This window comes from Vulpes lagopus, chromosome 7, assembly GCF_018345385.1.
Source record: "Vulpes lagopus strain Blue_001 chromosome 7, ASM1834538v1, whole genome shotgun sequence".
Classification (NCBI taxonomy): Eukaryota; Metazoa; Chordata; class Mammalia; order Carnivora; family Canidae; genus Vulpes; species Vulpes lagopus.
In genome coordinates, this window is record NC_054830.1 from 32,052,387 (window position 1) to 32,073,819 (window position 21,433).

At 38.1% G+C, this 21,433-nt stretch overlaps 1 protein-coding gene across 1 annotated transcript in view; it reads right to left on the reverse strand.

Annotated features, from left to right (window-relative positions):
- LOC121494881 (60S ribosomal protein L27-like) overlaps window positions 1-16,894 on the reverse strand; it is a 34,124-nt gene extending 17,230 nt beyond the window's left edge. The window contains exon 1 of the mRNA XM_041761926.1: window positions 16,845-16,894. The gene's annotated coding sequence lies outside the window, so the exon portion shown is untranslated. The remainder of the gene's footprint in view (window positions 1-16,844) is intronic.
- Window positions 16,895-21,433: the final 4,539 nt, after the last annotated feature.

A 21,433-nucleotide genomic window follows, 5' to 3' on the forward strand; every position in this document is an offset into this window, starting at 1 on the left:
AACTTGAAAAACAACAGATGAAAAGACAAATCAAAAATCTCTTACAAACCTATTTTCCTCAAACAGATGAGAGAGATGGAGGTCCAGATAGAGATAACCCAACCCTGCCAACTACTGGGATAATAAGGAAAGTCAATGAAAGTATCAGAAAAATAATAAGATATTTTTGTTTCAAAGCCATTTTCCATATTTTTATTACAAAGTGTATAGAAATTATAGGGTAGGCCTGGGGATTAAAGGAAAATATTTTCTTTGTTCACAGAATATCAGATGAACAGATCACAAAAAAATGTGAAGGTCTTCCTTTCTTTGGCATCTGATGCATGGAAAGCTGGGGCAGAGAAGGAGAGTCAGGTAGAAATTAGGAATCTGGTGATAGAAATGTTGCAGCCTCTTTCTAGTTGAAGATGACTTTCTTAGCAGAAATTCAGCACTCCAGATGTGCCCCTCATGAGGATTCTCATGTCCACCTCACTCCCTCTCTACTGACTTGGCTGTGTACAATGCCCCTTCAGCACAGGTAACATTGTGATGCCTCAGAGGCATTGTTCCTATTAGTCCTTTCTTTGGAATACCTGACATCATCCCTTCTGACAAATTCCTCTACTCCTTGAAATCCTGCTTGATCCACAGAGCCAATTCAAATATATTTAGTATCTCTATGGACACATCTCTGGTACATCTAGCTACAATTTCTTGCTCCTTCATTAGAATACTATCATCATCAATACAGCTATCACTCATTAAGTTATTTTTTGTGTGTTCTCTTATTAAGCAAACACATTACTCAGGGTACTTTTGGTGTTAATTACTGTCTGCTTGAAGAGGCAGGGAGCATATAGGGAAATGAAACTTGACTCTTAAGGAAATGTTTATCAGAACATTATTGTCATTATCATCACCATCAACAATTAATTGGTGCAGTTGCCCCATGGCTGATACATTCACTGCCCACTGTGCTTTCCTATATTTTCCTGTCCTCTACATAAGAGTGGGCTGCATGACTAGCTCTGACAAGTAGGGTATGAACAGATGTGGCATGTGTCTCTTCCAATCTGAAGCATTTAAGAGGTGAGTAGTGATGATCCCCTTCTTCTAGCTCTCTTTCCTTTTCCTGGAAGGTGTGCATTGAAGTGGCAATGTCACAAGATTGAGGTGACTTGGATCACTGCTGAGCCAGTGAATGGATAGCAGTTGCCCAGGGGAGCCTCTGACTCATAGCAGATTTTGTGTGAATGAGAAATAGGCCCTTGTTGGACTGAACACCTAACTTTTGGGAGAATTTGTTAGTGTGACACCACCTGTCCAAATCAATATATACCTAAGAGACAGGTGCCCTTATCATCCCCATTTATAAATGAGAAAGCTGGTGCACCAAGACTAAAGCCATGTTTACAAGATGGGAACAGAACCATATTCCCTCATTTGAATCATCAGATCAAAACAAGACCAACATGGTGCAGTGGAAAAATGTAAAGCTTATTGGCAAAATGATTACTGAGAGAAAGCCACCATTATCACTAATATGAAGATTTACTATTATACTAAATCTAAATGACAACCAAAAAAATCATGGTAGAAGGGAAAATTGGAATCTTTCATAGAGATACACTGATTCACTAGATTGCTTCACCCTCAATTTTTTTCTTTAATGATTTTAGACATTTGCATGTATTTCATGAATATACCAAGTAAACTCTGAACATCATCTCACCCTAGTGAAACTACTAAATTTTTGTATCAGAGAATTTATTGATATATTTATTCATTCAACATATATTTGTTATTTGTCCATAATATGCTGAGCAGTCTGATAGCCACACTGGGTTTAGCAATGAAAGCCAGAGGCATAATCTCTACCCTCAAGGAGTATTTACCTCAAGGAGTCTAGTGGAAATGGGAGGTCATAGGTCATCAGACAGACATGAATGGGTATAAAATTGAAGACAGTGCTCAATGCTCTAAGGAAAGGGAATAAGGTTCTATGAAAATATTTGATGATAGAACCTTACATGGATGGGGCCATGGAAGTGTTATTTGAAAATCTGGAACTTGAATAAAATCTAGATGACAAGTCACAGTGCAATATGAAGTCAAGGTGGGAAAAGAGGAGAGCATTCTAGACCAAAGAAACAGCACAGATAAAGGTTCAATTTCAGTAAAGAACACTATGAAGAACTGAGAGTCAGTGTATAGGACCTTGGAAAAGTCATGAAAAACTATTGAAAGATGAGACTCAAAAGGTAAGCAGAGACTAGACAATGGAGAAATTTTAGTCCAGGCTGGGACAGTCTTCTGCTTATTTAGCACCCACATGGCTTGGGTTACATTGCTTGAGGAAAGGCTCTAATTGTTCTCTTAAAATCCTTTTCATTCTTCTCTTAATAAAAGAACACTTGCTTTTTCAGCTGTGTGCAGGCAACCTGAAGTAAAATCCACATTTCCTAGCCCTCTTTACAACTAGTTAAAACCTTGGCCCTAAGTGGTTTATGGGATATAAGCAGTAGTGGTTTGGCAACTTATAAGAAGTTTCTTTAAAAGAGAGAGTGCCCTTTGTGACTCCTTTCTCTTTACTGTTGGCTAAAATACTTATGTAATGGCTAAAAGTGAGCAGCCAGTTTGGACCATGAGATGTACATGAAAAAAGAAACTACATATGACAGGAAAATAGTATAGAGGAAACCTTGTTCTCTGATGTCACATACTGTCCCTGAATGGACTTCCTCTAGCTTCTTAAATATGAAAAAGTAATTTACTTCAACCTTCTTTAAGCCATTGCTGTCTGGGGATTTTTTTCTGTTATTTCCATCTAAATGCAACCTAATCCAGGGCTGCATATTAAATAAACAGTTACTAAACTTCTCTAAAATGCTATTGCATGATTTAGGAAATTGACATAATCATAACTGGAAGATAAATTTTCCCTCAAGAATTCTAAGTGAGGAGGATCAAGGTCCGTATATATTTTAAGCAAAATATTTGAAGGGAAAAATCATATTCTAAGAAGAAATGCTGCATAACAAATTAAGAGATGTCCATTAAGAGGGAATCATTAAAAAAAATTCTTCAAAGCACTGGATACTTCTCAGCAAGTCAACTTCTTTAAAAACTAAATTGCAGAGAATAGAAACACATAGCCATCTTCTAACAATCTGAGCAGGTCTGCTTGGACCGTGACAGCTAATGACGAGAGCAGGGCATTCTGCTGCTCAGCCTTCTCTCCACAGCATCATGCCACATAGTGGTGCCTCCACCCCCCCCCCCCATTGCTTCCTTCTCTTCCACCAGGACCACCCCCTGAGCAACACTAAAGTATCCCTTGGGAGTCCTGAAAACCTGGGTGGTGGCCTTCTGCCACTACCTTTCTCTGTCTTCTCCTGAACTCAAGGAAAGGGCTATGTCCTGACATTTGCATGGGAATGAGAGCTGCAAGAGAGCCATCACCACTAATAGGAAGGCTCAGCCTGTAGAAGAAATGGCTTTGTGCTGGTCGCGGCCTCTATGCTTCCTTCACTAGACAAGATGTGCCAGAAAAAAAGGAGAATGAGAAACCAGACTCCTGCTTTTGCAAACCCCATCTTACAGATGAGAAGACCAAGGAATGGTGAGACTAAAGTATTCCAAGGATTCAAACTCAGGTCTCCTCATTCCCAATATAGTGTTCTTCCCATTGCAATGCTGTGCTTCTAGAAGAATGAAGTATAAAATTATATAAGAATGTAGAAAAGCCCCTAATCCTAACAAAAGAGGCTCCTATTTCATATTGAATTTGTCCCCCAAAAAAAGATATGTTAAAGTCCTAACCCCAAATCCCTCATAATGTGACCTTATTTGTTAATAGCATTATGGCAGGTGTAATTAGTTAAGATAAGGTAATACTGGAGGAAGATGGACCCCTAATTCAATATGACTGTTGTTCTCATAAGGTGGAAGCCACATGAACACGGAGACATACAGGGAGGACACCATGTCCTGACTAGGATTGAAGTGCTGCATCTACAAGTCAGGAATGGCAAGGATTGTCAATAAACCACCAGAAGCTAGGAAGAGGCAAGGAGGGGCTCTTACCCATAGGTTTCAGAGGGAGCAGGGCCCTGTGGGCACTAGCTTTCAAAATTGTGAGAAAATAAATATCTGTTGTTCTAAGCCACCAATTTGTGGTGGTTTATTACAGCCACCCTCAGGAATTAATATAATTCCCATTTAGACACATCATCAACAAGAGAGAAGCATACATAGTTTAATGTCTGGTAGAAATAGAAAAGCACCCATGTGGAATTACTTGGCCTCAAGCTGTAACACCAATTCCCTGTGTGACCATGGGCAAGTTAATTCCACTCTCTTTGTCTCCACTTTAGCAACAAAAAAGTAGAGATGGTAATAGTAGCTCCCTTATAGTTTCAACTAAAGGTTAAAACACATAGCACAAACAATACAGAGAGCATAATAAGGACTCAAAAATGTTATTATCACCATTATTATGAATTTTTCAAGGTAGACTTAAACACAAGGCAAGGAAGAACAGGAAAATAATTCATAAACTTAACAGAAGTCTCAAGAATCAACCTAATGTTCATGAATATTACGAATGGCCCAATAAGGTAGCTACTAGAGTACATGTTACTATTTAAATTTAAATTAATAATAGGAAACAAAAACTTTAGTTTCTAAGGCACACTAGCCACATTTTAAATGCTTAATAGTCACCTGTGGCTAATTGCACTACTATATTGGCCAGAATAGGATAGAACATTTCTAATATTATAAGAAGTTCTATTGGACAGTAATGTCACCACCCTTGGCTGCATTAAGGCCTAAGGTACAGACTTTGCAGAAACAGAGGCCAAGATGTCAAGGGTGTGTTATTTTCTTTTCAGCTTATAATTTCCAATGCTGTATCAGTAAATGGGCATTTAAAAAAATCCCTTTATCGATGGCAAACATAAAAGTCAGTTCTTATCACAACTTCAAATAGAATTCATAGAGAATTCATAGCTACCTAAAATTTTTCATCTATAGTTGGATATGTTAGAAGCCATGAAATGGAGTGTGTATTAATCATATGATTACCAGGATATGAATAGCTTCCTTAACAGTATCCATAAAAATGGAAAGGCCTTTGAATTTTAGAAACAAGAATTGGTACAAACACATGTAAAATGAGCCCCAAACTCACTCCAGATTAAGAGAGGCCATTCTGGTGTAACATGTTGACCACACAAATACATTTTAAAAGTTCAGCACCTGGGATGGATTAAAAACCACATGGAGGACTATAGCCAAAACAAAGAAAATACAATAATAAGTGATAGAACAGAAATCAAAGTGACAATATAGTTTACAAGTCTCCAGTGAGATGTCGCCTAAAATGCTTTGTTCACTGTAATTGGCCTATCAAGAAGACATTATACAATGAATGCCCAAGAGACAGCCCACGATGTCTCTAATCTTGATAACATTTCTGGAAGGGGAAAGCACATAATAAGCAAATCATTCTGTCTCAACTGAGAGGGAAATCAGACTTCAAGAAAAGGCAAATCAAAATAGAGAAATAATAAGTTTGGTTTCCTACAAATCATAGAAGACATTGAAAAGGACAAAGTCTTGGACAAAAGCCCAAAACTTTTAAAGAAATCACTTAATCCCAAGAATAATATGGTCATGGTGCAGCTGAGCAGAGGTGTGGATAATATGGACTTTGGGTCCCACTGAGCCTTTTACAGTAAGAGAAAGGGCTGACCAATGAAAGTGATAAGGCACAAATATGTATTGGAAGTAAACCTAAAGGGGTCATTGTGGAAGCCCAGTGGCCTTTTATTGTCCAGCCATGCCTTATCTCACAGACATAACCCACCAGCAAGTGAGTTCCTAGTGCAGATTGTGAATACCAGGGGTACCTGCTACAGTTGCCCTGTCAGGACGTCCTCCACTTTGGGAAATGATCATATCCTTCAGTCTTCTACATCAACTTTTATGGACTCCCCAAGTTCTCTTCTTTCTGTCTCATAACTGTTAGTATGGGAGGAGTATACCTCAGTAAATTTCTTCCATCTATAAAGCCCTCTCTCTGAAAAGGGAAAAAAAAAGAAGAAAAAAGAGATTAATGAAAGAGAAGATGATCCATACAAAGGAAGGGATCAGAGAAAGAACACCTTAAGAAAGAGCCTTACTTAAGAACCTCTCTCAATACAAAAATCACCATTGCCTCTCTTACAGCTCAAAGAGAAATTGCAGCAATTTCAACATCATGGGAACAACCCATGTTCCACATTCCTTTCCTATTACACCTGTGTGCCACCTGGATAGATGTGCTCATCTTCTTTCCTGAGAAGGTTTCTATACATATCAAGGTAGCTTCAAATTAAAGGCATGCTGCAGGTAGGGAGACACACAATCCAACTCTGAGATGTTCCTAAGGTCAGACCCTGAGCCAGTCCTACCATCACTCAATACCCAGCAGCTAGAATATCCCTTCTATGTATACTGTAGAAACACAAATAATATATTGCATATCTTTCTAAACACTTCTTTGTGACATAAAATGGGTTTTTTTCCCCTCTACCTGAGCAGGAGGTTCTAGGCTGTTCAGCCAGCTAGAAAGTATTTGCTTTAAGAAATACATGCTTTAAGTATACATGCTGCAAGATAATGACTAAATTCAGTGACAAAGGATGAGGTTAGTAAAAGGCAGTAGTATCAGAAAAGGTTAAAACATCTATGTAGAAATTCTAAGAACAATGAATTACCCAATGGGTTACACAATAACCCATCAGAGCCATAGAGTTTGCTGCTTTTGTAGCATATTGGTGATGACATCAGAAGTATGACAGTCCAGTATAAAAGAGATCTCAGTTTTAAATCAGCCTGGGCCCCTGTCTCAAAACTTCAGAAGCTATTTCTGGAAGATCTCAACTCCCAGTTCTATCTTTTCTCTTCTGCATGTCTGAATGGCTTCCTGATCCCCACAAGAGGACATCCAAATGAGAATACCTGGGGATTTCATTTGCTACACATAAACCTTATCTGCCAACATGTTATAAAGAGCAGTCCATACAACCAAACTTCATTCAGCAGTGATCCACATGAAAGACAAAATCATTGGGTAGATCCAAGGATAAGCATAATTCACTAGCAGTACTAACAAGATAATCCTAAAAATAGCAAAAATTACTGTGTGCTTATGATGTACTTGGCTCTTTTCTAAGAAATTTACAAATAAATCTATTAATCTGCACAACATCTCTATGAAGTATGGACTATTTTTATCTCCATTTGATATATATAAGAAACTGAAGCATAATAAGTTAAGTAACTTGCCCAAGATCCCATAATACCCAGGCACAAAATATCCAGACACTGTGCTCTTGACCACTAACTCTCCTGTTTGCAAAGGGAAATAAATGTAACTGCATCCTTGTTTCTCTTAATAAAACACAAGAGAATGAGAGGTAGCATTAGAATGAGAACTTTGAATTCACATGAACATGTTTTTAGAAATGAAATTATCTTCAGATATTAGCACAGAGAGGCACAGATTAATACCAAATGATTTAAATCTTCTGCACAGCAAAGCAGTCAACAAAACTAAAAAGTGACTTAAAATGGGAGAAAATATTTGAAAATCACATATCTGATAAAGCATTAGTATCTAAAATACATAAAGAACTTATAAAACTCAATACCCCCAAAAATGAATAATCCAATTAAAAATGGACAGAACACACATATAGACATTTTTCCAAAGAAGACGTCCAGATGGCCAACAGATATGTGAAAAAATGCTCAACATCACTTGCCATCAAGAAAATGCAAATCAAAGCCACAATGAAATATCACCTCACACCTGAATGGCTAAATCAACAACACAAGAAACTACAATTTTCAGTGAGGATATGGAGAAGAGGGAACCCTCCTGCACTATTGGTGCTACAACTACAATTTTCAGTGAGGATATGGAGAAGAGGGAACCCTCCTGCACTATTGGTGGGAATGCAAACTCTGAGAAACAGTATGGAGGTTCCTCAAAAAGTTAAAAATAGAACTACTCTATGATCCAGCAACTAATTGCACTACTAGGTATTTACCCAAAGAATACAAAAATACTAATTCAAAGGGATACATATACCCAAATATTTATAGCAGCATTATGTACAGTAGCTAAATTATGGAAACATCTCAAGTGTCCATTGACTGATGAATGGATAAAGAAGAGGTGGGGGATGTGTGTGCGTGGTGTGTGTGTGTGTGTGTGTGTGTGTGTGTATAAAATGAAATAACATATATTGAAATATATTAGGAATGAAATATTACTCAGCCATACAAAAGAATGAAATCTTGCCAATTGCAATGACATGGATGGTGCTAGAGAGTATTATGCCAAGCAAAATAAATCAGAGAAAGAAAAATACTATATGATTTCATTCATATGTGGAATTTAAGAAACAAAATTTAAAAGCAAAGGGAGAGGAAACAGAGAGAGAGGCAAACCAAGAAACAGACTCTTAACTATAGAGAACAAACGGATAGTTACCAGAAGGGAGGGGGTGGGTGGTAGCAATTAAGGAGTGCACTTCTTGTGATGAGCACCAAGGAATGTATGGAAATGATGAATCACTCTATCATATACCTGAAACTGATACATTGTGTGTTAATGACCTGAAATTAAATAAAAACTTTTAAAAATATCAAATGACTTGAGACACCACTTCTACATGTGTATCCTAGCTTTGCAGTCAAGTTCAGTGGAAGGTATAAAGCAGAATTTTTCCAGTGAAAGACTATAGGCAGTTCTCAATTACATGTGCTATTTAGTCCACATAATATTTTCACATATTTAAAAAATCTGCTGCCAAAATGTAAAAGCTGAACATTTTACATTTTCATAGGCTTAGGAGACATATCTGCTTTATACTCAGTCCCAAATTTCAGACTTTTCCAAGAGAAGCAGGTTTGTCAATGCCCCCTCGTGCAACACTTAGAGCTAAACTACAGGTCTGTCCTTTAGATAGGAGCATGGACTTGAGTTGGCCAAAAGCACTACCACTCCCTATTGCCTTATACCGGATATTCTCTCATTTCTATTTCCCATGGCAACTTCATAAAGCATCTGAACTTTTCAGCCCCAATTTAGAGGAAAGGAGAAGATATTAAAGAGGAAAAGATTCTGAACCAAAAGGCAAAATAAAGGAATTCCCCCTCTAGCTGTGGCACTGCTAACACCACCTCATCCCCCCTACACCCACTCTTTAAATGCGAGGCCAGTCTAGATACCAAAATTGCACAGGTTATAAAACTTAGATAGGAGATTGAAGTGGTAAATGTGATGTCACTGCAGTGAGAAATGTCACTGTTACAAAAGCTGCCTAGGACACTCCCTACCTGTGCATAGCAGGACAAAGAAAACTGGCCTGGTGTGGTTATATGGGGGTATTCACACACCTTTGAAGCATGCAGGCAGTTGCCAATGTTGCTTGTCATTGGTGTATTTAGTTTACTCTTCGGATAAGAGGAAATAACTTACTCTTCAGATAAGAGGAAAAACTTTCCTCTTTTCACTCTGCAAAGTTCTAAACTTCCCAATTTCACATCCGGTTCTTTGCTTTTATTTACTCATGCATATACGCACAAATTCATTAATTCATTCAATAAATGAGGATGGAGCTATGGGTACTGTGCCAGGAACTGATATAAATCTACAAGGTGAAACAGTGGGTAAATGGGAACTAAAGCAAGCTTTCACAGATGGCTGTCATTGCAAGGAAGGTTATTTGCAGTATCTGAAGGTCACAGTAATTAGCTGTGGATAACTGATACCACCTTTCCCTGGTGTACATCCCAATTCTTGAAGGAAATTACTGTGTTTCACAAAATACTGAGGATGATGGGCTTTTCATGGAAAAAGCAGAGTGAGAGCTTCACGTTAAGATCAAACATAAGACAAAATCTCAAAGGGTGAGTAGATTGAGGAAGCAGAAAGCTAAAAGCCAAAGTAACTAATAACCTCATCAGAACACACAAGTGGGCTTAAGAGACATGTCTGCTCTGTGCTCAGTCCCATTTCACAAATAGGAGGGTGCTTATTTCAGTCCTCTTTCCAGGGGTCCCCTTGAGTTTATAGGGGCTCTGGGAGAAGTAAGGGAAGGTGCACTCATGAATTGTTCCTGCCAGATAGTCCCTGCTAAGGGTACTTCAAACACTCTTTCCTGAAGATTAGACTGTCAGTCAGCTGGAGCTATTGGCATATGCCATGTGAAGTTAGTAATTTTGTGGGAGTGAGCGCTGTGTTAATAAATGTTCTGATCCAGTGCTTCTTGGAGGGCCAATTCACCAAGCACCTCCTCAACAGCTCCTAGGTATTGCCAAATCCCAGAGCCACAGGTTTTAGGCTCCTTTCTCTGTGATTTTCTTCCCATAGGTTAACACTCAACTCCTCACCACTGTCAAAGCCTTTGGCCCACCAGAAAACTATTGCCTTATTTAAAGCAGAATCTAAATTCAGCATGCCAAAATTTAGTTGCCATTCCCTTCAGGAGAGGGAGGGCTTGGTTTTTAAAATAAAATTGTTTAATCTCACATCATGGAAGTGAGGAAATATTTATTTGTCCTCTTTCAGGAAGATATCTCATTCTCAGGTCAGCTGAACAACCTCTTCCAAAGCAAAAGCAGCAACAACAACAAAAGATTTTCCATGTTACAATGTGGCAAACTTTACCTACAATTCATGTGTACTGTGTATGCAAACTCACCCTAAAGATAAGCTGATGGAATTAGGAAAATATTCTACCTTTTTTTTTTAAGCTCTTTATTTTGTTAGAATACAGTGAAAACTTGAATACAAACCAACAAAGTCTTCTTTGGCCTGTTCCCTGGCCAGGAATAATCATAGGGGTAAAGCAATACATTGAATTCATACATCTGAATCCCAGTTCAGAACTCAATTTAGATACTTCACCACTGTGTGTCCTTGGGCAAGTAACTTAACTTCTAGAAGCCTCTATTTTCTAATCTAGAGAATGGGAGTGATAAAACCATAGTCCTAGGTAACATACCAGATATCATGTCTGGACAAGCACCCAGCACAGTGCCTGGCAGGGGCAGGGCACATAAGTAATAGTAATGTCCCAGCACAGAAGAGACAGTAACTAAAGCCAGAAGAGATGGTTTTCACCTATTACATTAATGTTTAACAACATGCACAAAGAAAGACAGAAGCTTCAGCTGTTGGTACAGCTATGTTTAAAAAAATAATTTTTGGAGAAAAAAATAAGACCAAAGACACATACCTCAAAAATTTCACAAAAACTAAATAAATGGAGAGATAGTCCATGTTGATGGATAGGAAGGCTCAGTACTGTCATGCCAGTTCTTCCCAACTTGATCCATAGATTCAGCACAATCCCAATAAAAGTCCCAGCAGTTATTTTACGGATATTAACAAAATGATTCTAAAGTTTACATACAGAGGGAAAAGATGCAAAATGACCAACAAATGGAAAGAGAACAAAGTTGGAGGACTGACAGTACCTGACTTCAAGACTTACTATAAAGCTACAATAATTGAAACAGTGTGGTATTGGGAAAAGAGTAAATAAATGGATCAATGAATAGAATGCCCTGAAGTAGACCCACACAAATGTAGTCAATTGATCTTTAACAAGGAGCAAAGGAAATATAATGGAGTAAAAGACAAATGGATCACGAACCTAAATGTAAAATGCAAACTATGGAAGTCCTAGAAGGTAACATAGGAGAAAATCTAGATGACTTTGGTATAGTGATAACTTTTTAGGTACAACATCAAAGGCACAATTCATGGAAGAATTAAAAGTAAAAAAAACTTCTGCTCTGCAAAAGAAAGGGCCAAGGGAAGTAGAAGATGAGCCACAAACAGGGAGAAAGTATTTACAAAAGACACATCTGATGAAGAACTGCTATCCATAATATACAAAAAACTCTTAAAACTTAATAATAAAAAAAACCAGCCCAATTAAAGAATGGGCCAAAGACTTTAGCAAACACTTGACCAAAGAAATATGTAGATGGTAAATAAGCATGTAAAAAGATGCTCCATATCCTATGTCATCACACAAATACAAACTGAAAAAACAATGAAATACCACTACACACCTATTAGAATGGCCAAAATCCAGAACACAAAGTACAAACACTTTGGAAGACAGTTTGGTAGGTTCTTGAAAAACTAAACACAATTATTAGCCTACAATCCAACAATCACATTCCTTGGTATTTAGCCAAAAGGGTTAAAAACCTTACGTCTGCACAAAAACCTGCACCTGGATCTTCATAGCAGCTTTAGTCATAGTTGCCAAAACTTGGAAGCAACCAAGATGTCTTTTGGTTCATGCATGGATAAACTGGTCAATCCTGACAACAGAATATTATTCAGCACTAAAAGGAAATGAGCTATGAAGCCATGAAAAGACATAGAGGGAACTTCAACGCGTATTGCCAAGTGAAAGGAGCCAATATGAAAGGCTACATCCTATATCTTTCCAGCTATATGACATTCTGGAAAAGGTAAAACTGCTGAGACAGTAAAAAGATCAGTGGCTCCTGGAAGGAGGCAGGAGGAATAAATAGGCAGAGCCCAGAGGATTTTTAGAGCTATGGAAATATTCTGTGTGATACCATAATAATGGACACATGTCATTATACATTTGTCCAAATACCAAGAATGAACTATAATGTACATTATGGACTTTGGGATTATGATGTGCCCATGTAGATTCATCACTTGTAACAAATGTACCAGTTTGATGGGGCATGCTGATAATCAGGTAGCCTGTGCAAATACGGAGGCAGGGATATATGAAATATTTTGTACCTTCCTTTCAACTTTACTTGGAACTTAAAATCTTTAGAAAAAACAAAGTCTTGGGCAGCCCGGGTGGCTCAGCGGTTTAGTGCTGTCTTCAGTCCAGGTTGTGATCCTGAGGACCTGGGATTGAGTCCCATGTCCGGTTTCCTGCATGAAACCTGCTTCTCCCTCTCTCTGCCTGTGTCTCTGCCTCTCTCTCTCTCTCTCTCTCTGTCTCTCATGAATAAATAAATAGGATCTTTAAAAAAACAAAGTCTTAATTTAAAACAAATTAAATTGTTGAGTAACATTGATTCATTCAGCTGGTCTATCTTGAGGAATAACTTCATACCAGATGAGAACTAAGCACTCTGGGTATAATGGTGAAAAAGATTCAGTTAGTTTCTATTATCATGAAGCTATGGGGAAATAAAGATAAATAAACAAGTAACAATATTAAAGTGGGGTAGTGCTCAGGAAAGTAGAAGATATTCTGGAAGTGTATGCCTAACAAAGACCCCTTTGGGGAAAGCAACTTTCCCAGAGGCAGGGCCACCTGTGCTGAGATCTTAAGGCAGGAAGGAATTAGCAAAGTGAAGAACATGGGTAACAACAAGTACAAAGGTCTGGAAGTAAAAGCAAATGAGCCTTTTCAAAGAACTAAAAAGAAATCGAGGAAGTCATAGAATGCAAAGGAGCCAGCAGGTGTGCTCAAGGGGCACAGGGGGAGGTGGTAGTCCAGACTCAGTAGAGGGGATTTAATTCCAAATATAAAGGAAAGCTCTCTATCCTGTTGCATTGATCTATGTGTCTGGTTTTGTGCCAGTACCATACTGTCTTGAAGACTACAACTTTGTAATATAGCTTGAAATCCAGAATCATGATGTCTCCAGTTTCATTTTTCTTTTTCAGAATTACTTTAGCTATTCCAGGTCTTCCATGGTTCCATAAAAATTTTAAGATTGTTTGTTGTAGCTCTGTGAAAAATGCTGGTGGCATTTTGATAGGGCTTGCATTAAATGTGTAAATTGGTTTTATAGACATTTTAACAATCTTTGTTTTTCCAGTCCATGAGCATGGAATGCTTTTCCAATTCTTTGTATCCTCTTCAAGTTCTTTCATCAGTATTCTATAGTTTTCAGAGTACAGATCTTTTACTTCTTTAGTTAGGTTTATTCCTAGCTTTCATATTGTTTTGGGTGCAATTGCAAATGAGATCAATTCCTTGATTTCTTTTTCTGCTGCTCTGTTATTGGTGCATAGAAATGTAACAAATTTCTGCACATTGACTTTATATCCTGCAACTTTGTTGAATTCATGTATGGGTTCTAGCATTTTTTGTTAGAGTCTTTCAGGTTTTTATATAGAATAGAGCATCATGTCATCTGCAAGTAGTGAAAGTTTGGCTTCTTCCTTGCCAATTAGGATGTCTGTTATTTCTTTTTGTTGTCTGAATGATAAGGCTAAGACTTCCAGTACTATGTTGCATAGTAATGGTGACAGTGGACATCCTTGTCTTGTTCCTGAAATGGACCCACAACTATATGGTCAACTAATCTTTGACAAAGCAGAAAAGAATTTCCAATAGAAAAAAAGAGAGTCTCTTCAATAAACGGTGTTGGGTAAAATGGACAACATGTAGAAGAATGAAACTGGACCACTTTCTTACACCATCCACAAAAACAAATTCAAAATGGATGAAAGATCTAAACGTGAGACAGGAAACCATCAACAACCTAAAACAGAACACAGGCAGAAATTTCTTTGACCTTTGATATAGCAACTTCTTATTAGGCACATCATCGGAGGCAAGGAAAACAAAAGCAAAAAATGAGCTATTGGGATTTCATCAAGATAAAAAGCTTTTGCACAGCAAAGGAAACAATCAATAAAACTAAAATTCAGCCTACAGAATGAGGGAAGATATTTTTAAACAACATATCTGATAAAGGGTTAGTATCCGAAATCTATAAAGAACTTATCAAACTCAACACCAACAAAACAAACAACCCAGTTAAGAAAGGAGCAGAAGTTGGGTGGCTCAGTCAGTTAAGGGTCTGACTCCTGATTTCAATTCGTGCCATGATCTCAAGGTCCTAGGATCAAGCCCTGTATGGGACTCTGCACTCAGCAGGGAGTCTGCTTGAGGATTCTCTCCCTCTGTTTCTCTCTCTTTCTCTCTCTCTCTCTCTGAAATAAATAAATCTTGAAAGAAAAAAAAGAGAAATGGGCAGAAGACATAAATATACACTTTTGCAAAGAAGACAGAAGACATAAATATACACTTTTGCAAAGAAGACATCTAACATGTCTGTTAGAAGGCTAACAGACAGATAAAAAGATGCTCAACATCATTCATCATCAGAGAAATACAAATCAAAACCATGATGAGATACCATTCACACCTCCAGAATAACTAAAATTAACAACACAAGAAATAACAGATGTTGGTGACAATGTGGAGAAAGAGGAACCCTCTTGCACTATTGCTGGGAACGTAAACTGGTGCACCCATTCTGGAGAACAGTTTAGAAGTTCTTCAAAAATTAAAAATAGAACTACCCTACAATCTAGCATTTGCACTAGTAGGTATTTACCCAAATGATACAAAAATACAGGCTTGAAGGGGTACATACACCCCAATATTTAGAGCACCAATAGCCAAAGATGGAGAGAGCTCAAATGTCCATCAACTGATGAATTGGCAAAGAAGATATAGTACATATATACAATGCAATATTACTCAGTCATCAAAAAAGAATGAAATCTTGCCATTTGCAACAATGTGAATGGAGTTAGTGTTTTATGCTAATGATATAAGACAGAGAAAGACAAATACTGCATGATCTCACTCATATGTAGAATTTAAGAAAGAATACAGATGAACATAAGGAAAGTGGGAAATGAGAAAAGGAGAGAGGGAAACAAGCCATAAGTGACACTTAAATGACACTTACCAACAGAGAACAAATGGAGGGTTGATGGAGGGAAGTGGGTGGGGGATGGGCTAGATGGGTGATGGGTGATAGGGACTAAAGAAGGCACTTGTGATGAGCACTGGGTATTGTATGTAAGTGATGAATAACTGAATTCTACTCCAGAAACCAATATTGCACTGTATGTTAACTAAAATTTAAATTCAAAAAAATGCAATGGAAAGCTATCAGGGAGATTTCAGCAGGAAAGTGGCTTATTTTAGGGTAGTGTGACTATGGAAGATCACTTCCCCCTTGGTACTTTGATTTTCTAAAATCTCTAATAATGAGTAAGTACTACTTCTGTGATTTAAAAAATTAACAATTTCCATAAGAAGAAAGAAATGCACTAAGCCATACACCAAATAGGCCCTGTTGAGAGAGGAGGTCAGTGATCTGAACATCATTTACATCACCAAGAAAGCAAACCAGCAATGTAGAAATGGGAGAGAATTAAATCAGCATCTCTGGCTCTACACATCAATCAAGAGATTTAGCTCAAGTGACATGCAGACTAGGCTCTAGGCACTTCAACATGAAGTTCTCAGGGATTAATATCTTGAAGATGTCAGAGAAAAAAGCAGGAAGGAAACTTAGAGACGTAAGTGGTTTTCAAACACTGTTTAGGAAAAGGCTTTTTTTTCCTTCTTTAAATGCAGTTATGAACATAAAATACGTAAAAGATCACTTGCAGTTTGAACAGGATGGGAAATGCAGTAGGGAAACTAACTGTGATGACTTGATCTCCTTTATTTCCTAAAGTTATTTCCTCCCCAGGACCTCAAGGCCAGGGCTCCTCAATACAGCTCGAAATGTACCCACCTCTATTCAACATTTAAAAAGCTGCAGTGCACAGAGGGGAAGCTGAGCTTTTAGTGCTGCAAAGGATTTGCATAAGGGTTAGTATAGACCAGGGGTGAGAACCCAGGTACATGTTCTGCATTCATTCTGGTTTTCTCCATCCAAAAAATGGATAAAAATGTAATTGCCTGTTCAAGGCAAAGAACTGGAGTGACAGCCAGAGCGGGGTATCTCTTTATGGACTTCCTTACCTCACTTCCCAGAAGCCAGTCAAGTCTGCAGGAAGTTACACTCCACCCTCCAAAAGATCTCCTAGGCAGCTCTGTAGTTTGCTTTGGGTTCCAACTCACAGAGCTTAAACAACAACAACAACAACAAAAAAAAAAAAAAAAAAAAGGGGGGGGATCTTACTGGCTCAGTTATGAGGGACGGCTAAGGTCAGTTGTTCCTGGCATGGCTAAGTCTCAAAAGACTCTCATCATTTCTTGGCTGTTTTCCTCTGATCTGCTCCCTAGTGAAGGCAGATTCTACCACCATGGACACTGACAACTCTGAATTTAAATTTCTTGACATCCAAGATCCTAAAATATGTACAACTCTTACCTGATAATTCCAGCAAAAGTTCTCAGGAAGGCTTGACTTAGGACAGATGTCCATATATCCCTGAAATAATCTTTGTAATCTGGAGAAGTTGGATCTTTGGATTTGCCTCGCTTGAGTCTGTGCCCACTCCAGGAACCTCAAAGTACCATCATCCCTACATAGGGGATTGGGATAAAGACTGGGAATTAGAGGTTGGTTATTCCTACATGGATACTTGGGCTTCTTTTATCTAAGAAAAGGAGCAGGAATGCTTGACCAGCAAATATAAGATATATCCTTGACATTTCATGTCTGTACCAAGTCATTTCCTACTTGCTGAAAGTGGAGCTATTTACGTAAAAGGCCACTCTCAGAGATACACAGAATACTACTTGTCTGTCTACTGTTGTAAAAAGTCAAATATCACATGCAATTCTGATTGAATCAAACCCCAACAAAACTAGGTTGTGTCTACTACAACTGAGATAAAATGAAATCAGCTGAATTAAGAGATTTCTATGTTTTACTTGCAGTGAGATTGGTCCCAAACCATTTCTGAAAATGCAAATTGTAAAGCTGTACTAGCATTTATTCCTTGTCTCTACAACAGGTAACTATAGAAAGAAAGAGTACTTGAATGCATATTATTAGATTTATTATATCCACCTTTAGGCTAAATAAAACCATTCAAAGCCTCCAAACAGGACAAGAATTGTACATACCAAATTTTAAGATTTTTTTTTTTACAAAGGCCACAGTGGAATATTATGTGCATATATGTAATTATGATAAAATTTATGGTTAATTTTTTAAAGAAATATCATCTTTCAGAGCACAGAAAAATACTTAGCATCTGCCTTTGCCTTCTCTGGACCATTGGCATGAGGAATAAGGTCAAACGCATATTTCAGAGCTTAGACATTTCAAGTGTTCTACTCCTTGGGTTTCCAAAATAGCTCTCAGATTTCTTCAAAGGTTTATTCACAAAACAGAGCTAAAATGTAATGAGAAAAGGCTGAAAGAAAAGCTCTAACCCAAAGACATCAGGTGGCTTTTGAGAAGCACTTTAATGACAAAGCTGAAATCGACATCTGTTAGCACCTTTCATAATGCCCCTTGGATAATGCACTGAATCCATTTAACTCTTGGCATCCAACAAGAAGGGATCCTCCAGATCCAGTAACTATTAGATGCTCTAAACATAAGCCATGGAGTGGCTGTGATGAGAGAAAAACAAAACAAAATTAGGTAAAATGAAACTCATTTCTCTTTGCTCCTCCTGCCCTGGAGGGAAAGATGACGAAATCCACACAGGCTAACTCACTGCACAAGGAAACCGTGGGTAAAGGCCTTAGGTCAACCCAGGACAGGAGAATGACATCTGTTAATGTTTGGGGATGGTAACACTCCCTCAGGACCTTTAGAAACAATGCCAGCTTTGAAACAGTGCTGGTCACTTCTCCTCCCCTTCTCCCCATATAAACAATATCCTTCAAACTTTAATAATAAGAACCAAACCTCATGCCACACTTAACATGGCAACATAGCCATTCAGTGACTTTGCCGAGGAGAGCCCATTTTTTTTAAAGTAAAAACTTTCCTCTACCTAGCCAGTAGAATACAACAGTTTAAAAAGACACATAAGTAAATTCAAAAAAATAAGTAAATTCAAGTATTGTATGGCTTGAGGATTGAAATTTTATCTTCTTAAACCCAGTTTGACAGAATCTTTATTCTCATTTGTATTTACTCCTATAGAGAGCAATCCAAGTACATCCAAAAGTATGTAAATACATTTCTTTTACCCATAGTAGAACACATGTCTGTAGGTACATCTGTGGGAGAAGCAGCTCTGAGGGAATATTGTGGAGCACTGAGGTTTGTGCCTTTATCTCAAGGCCTCTAGTCTTGCTCTTTTAGCTCGTATTTTTTGAGGGCCTATAATACATGCCAGACACTGGGAGTATAAAGATGAGCAAAAGTTCACCAGCAGGGAAGTCAAGGAGATAAACACATAAAGAAGTGATTACCATCCATGTGACTATTTAAAGCAATGACCAACAAAGAAAGGAAGGCTAACTTAGGCAAACAAGGCATTATTAGGGAAGGTTCCTTGGGTAGCTATTCTTTGAGGGTTAAGAACTCACTAGGTGGAAAGTAGTGTTGAGTGGAATGGGCAGAACAAAGAGTGGGGAGTATATTCTAGACTAGAAGGCTAGAGAAGACCAGTGGGATCTCATCTCAAATCCCAACTCTAATTGATTGGGCATGACTGTTCGAGGTGTGGCAGGGAAGAAGAATGAAGCTCCATTGAAGACATTATTGAAATCCCACTCTATAATCCACCCCATAATCCACTCAATCTGCCCCTGCCTTGAATTCACCTATGATCTCAGTGGACAGTTCTTTAATAGGCTGACAGCCTCCCATTTCAAACACCTGGAGCTTTCTGCTTATCTGAGAATTTTCCAATTCTTTAAAAGGCCAGGGGCAAAGCAGCCAGGAAGTATTGATGATTTAATGACTACTTGGGCAATCTTCATCCAATGAGGGAGGAATAGGATTTGGTGTAAAGATATGCAAACTTCCTGTTCCCTTTGTCACACAGTTCTCAGGTACAAACAATAATCTTCAACGTTTCTCTGATGGGACTGAATCCTGAATCCGATTGCCCACATTTACATACCCTTTATGGACTTACCTGTCTTCCCTCACTCATTTTCCTCACTCATTCATTGAAGCTTGCAGGGATCACCTTTCACACATTATACATTAGTTGACTATTGCTTGGTAACAAATTCAGCAGCCCAAAACAACAATAAACATTGATTATCTTTTATAGTTCCTGTCAGGAAACCAAGAGAAACTTATCTGTGTGGTTCTGGCTCCTGGCTTCTCATGAGGTCTTAGTCAACTGAAGACATGAACTGAAGCTGGAGCATTCACTTCTAAGATGGTTCACTCAGATAGCTACCAAGTTGATGCTGAGTGTTAGGGAGAGGCCTCATCATATCAAATTCTCCATAGGGTTGCTTGAGGGTCCTAATGCCATGGCAGTTGGCTGCCCCCAGAAGAAGGAATCCAAGAGAGAGCAAGGCAGTCATTTCAATGTCTTTTATAACTTTGCCTTTGAAGTCACACACTTTTTCTATACTTCACTTCTGCAGTATCCTACTGGTCAAACAGGCCAGCCTTATGCAATATGGGATGGAACTACAGAAGGGCATGGATACACAAGGGAAGCTAGGATCATTGGGGGACATCTTGGAGGCTGGCTGTTGTGTTTTATGTTGGGGTTTAACAGTAAAGTTTATCCCAACCCATTAGTGATGTCTGTACTGAATGAGATATGGAAATGTTATCATCCATGCATGCATGCATAGGGACCTGTCACCCTAAAACTCCTGGATTTAATCTCCAAAACTTTTAGAGATTAATTGGATTAATTTGATTAATTCAGAGATTAGTTCAATTCTGATCAAGGTCTGAAAAAGCACTCCCATTTTTAATGCATTTGTTCCAAAATGAGGCCACCTCCAATTTCCCACCAATCTAATTCTTCCTTTTGGGATTCAAATTGCTGAGATCTGGAACAATAGCATTCCACCTCATTTAGAAACATTTTCAAAACTTTCAGTTGTTTATGACAATGCTGGGCTACTTTGGTTACCAATACAGGTTCACAATTCTAAAGAGATTATTCCTCCTAATTTGTAATTTATATGCATTCTTTAGCAAAACTAGTCACTAGGAAAAAGCAACAGAAAAATCTAAATTACCCTTCAATATTACCATATTCATAGCTACATGGGAATTCCACAACATAAATCAGATTTAAACAAGTTTTGCCCCCAGATTCCTTAAAATGTAAAAAATGATGTAGATTATTCAGTTTGCAGATGACAGTTCAGAGCCTTCCTCTTTGTCCTCTTGTGACAAACTTAATATAAATATGTCCAAAGTAGAATAATTGTCAAGTAGCAAAAGAGGTTCACCGGGAGAAAGAGTTATACTTGATCTATGTTTCAACCTCTTCCTGAAATAACTTGTCAACCCTTGGCTTAAACAATATCCTTAGTATGCTCCCATGGAATATTTAAATTGCAATTCTATTTCACAATTACATTTCCTCAGGTATACATCCTTGGTTATAGCAAGATCATATGAGCAGGTAAGACTTACTAGCAAACTCAGAGCAAAATATAAATAATTGTGCATATGAACACCTAAAAACTAAAGTTTCAAAACTCAAACCGTT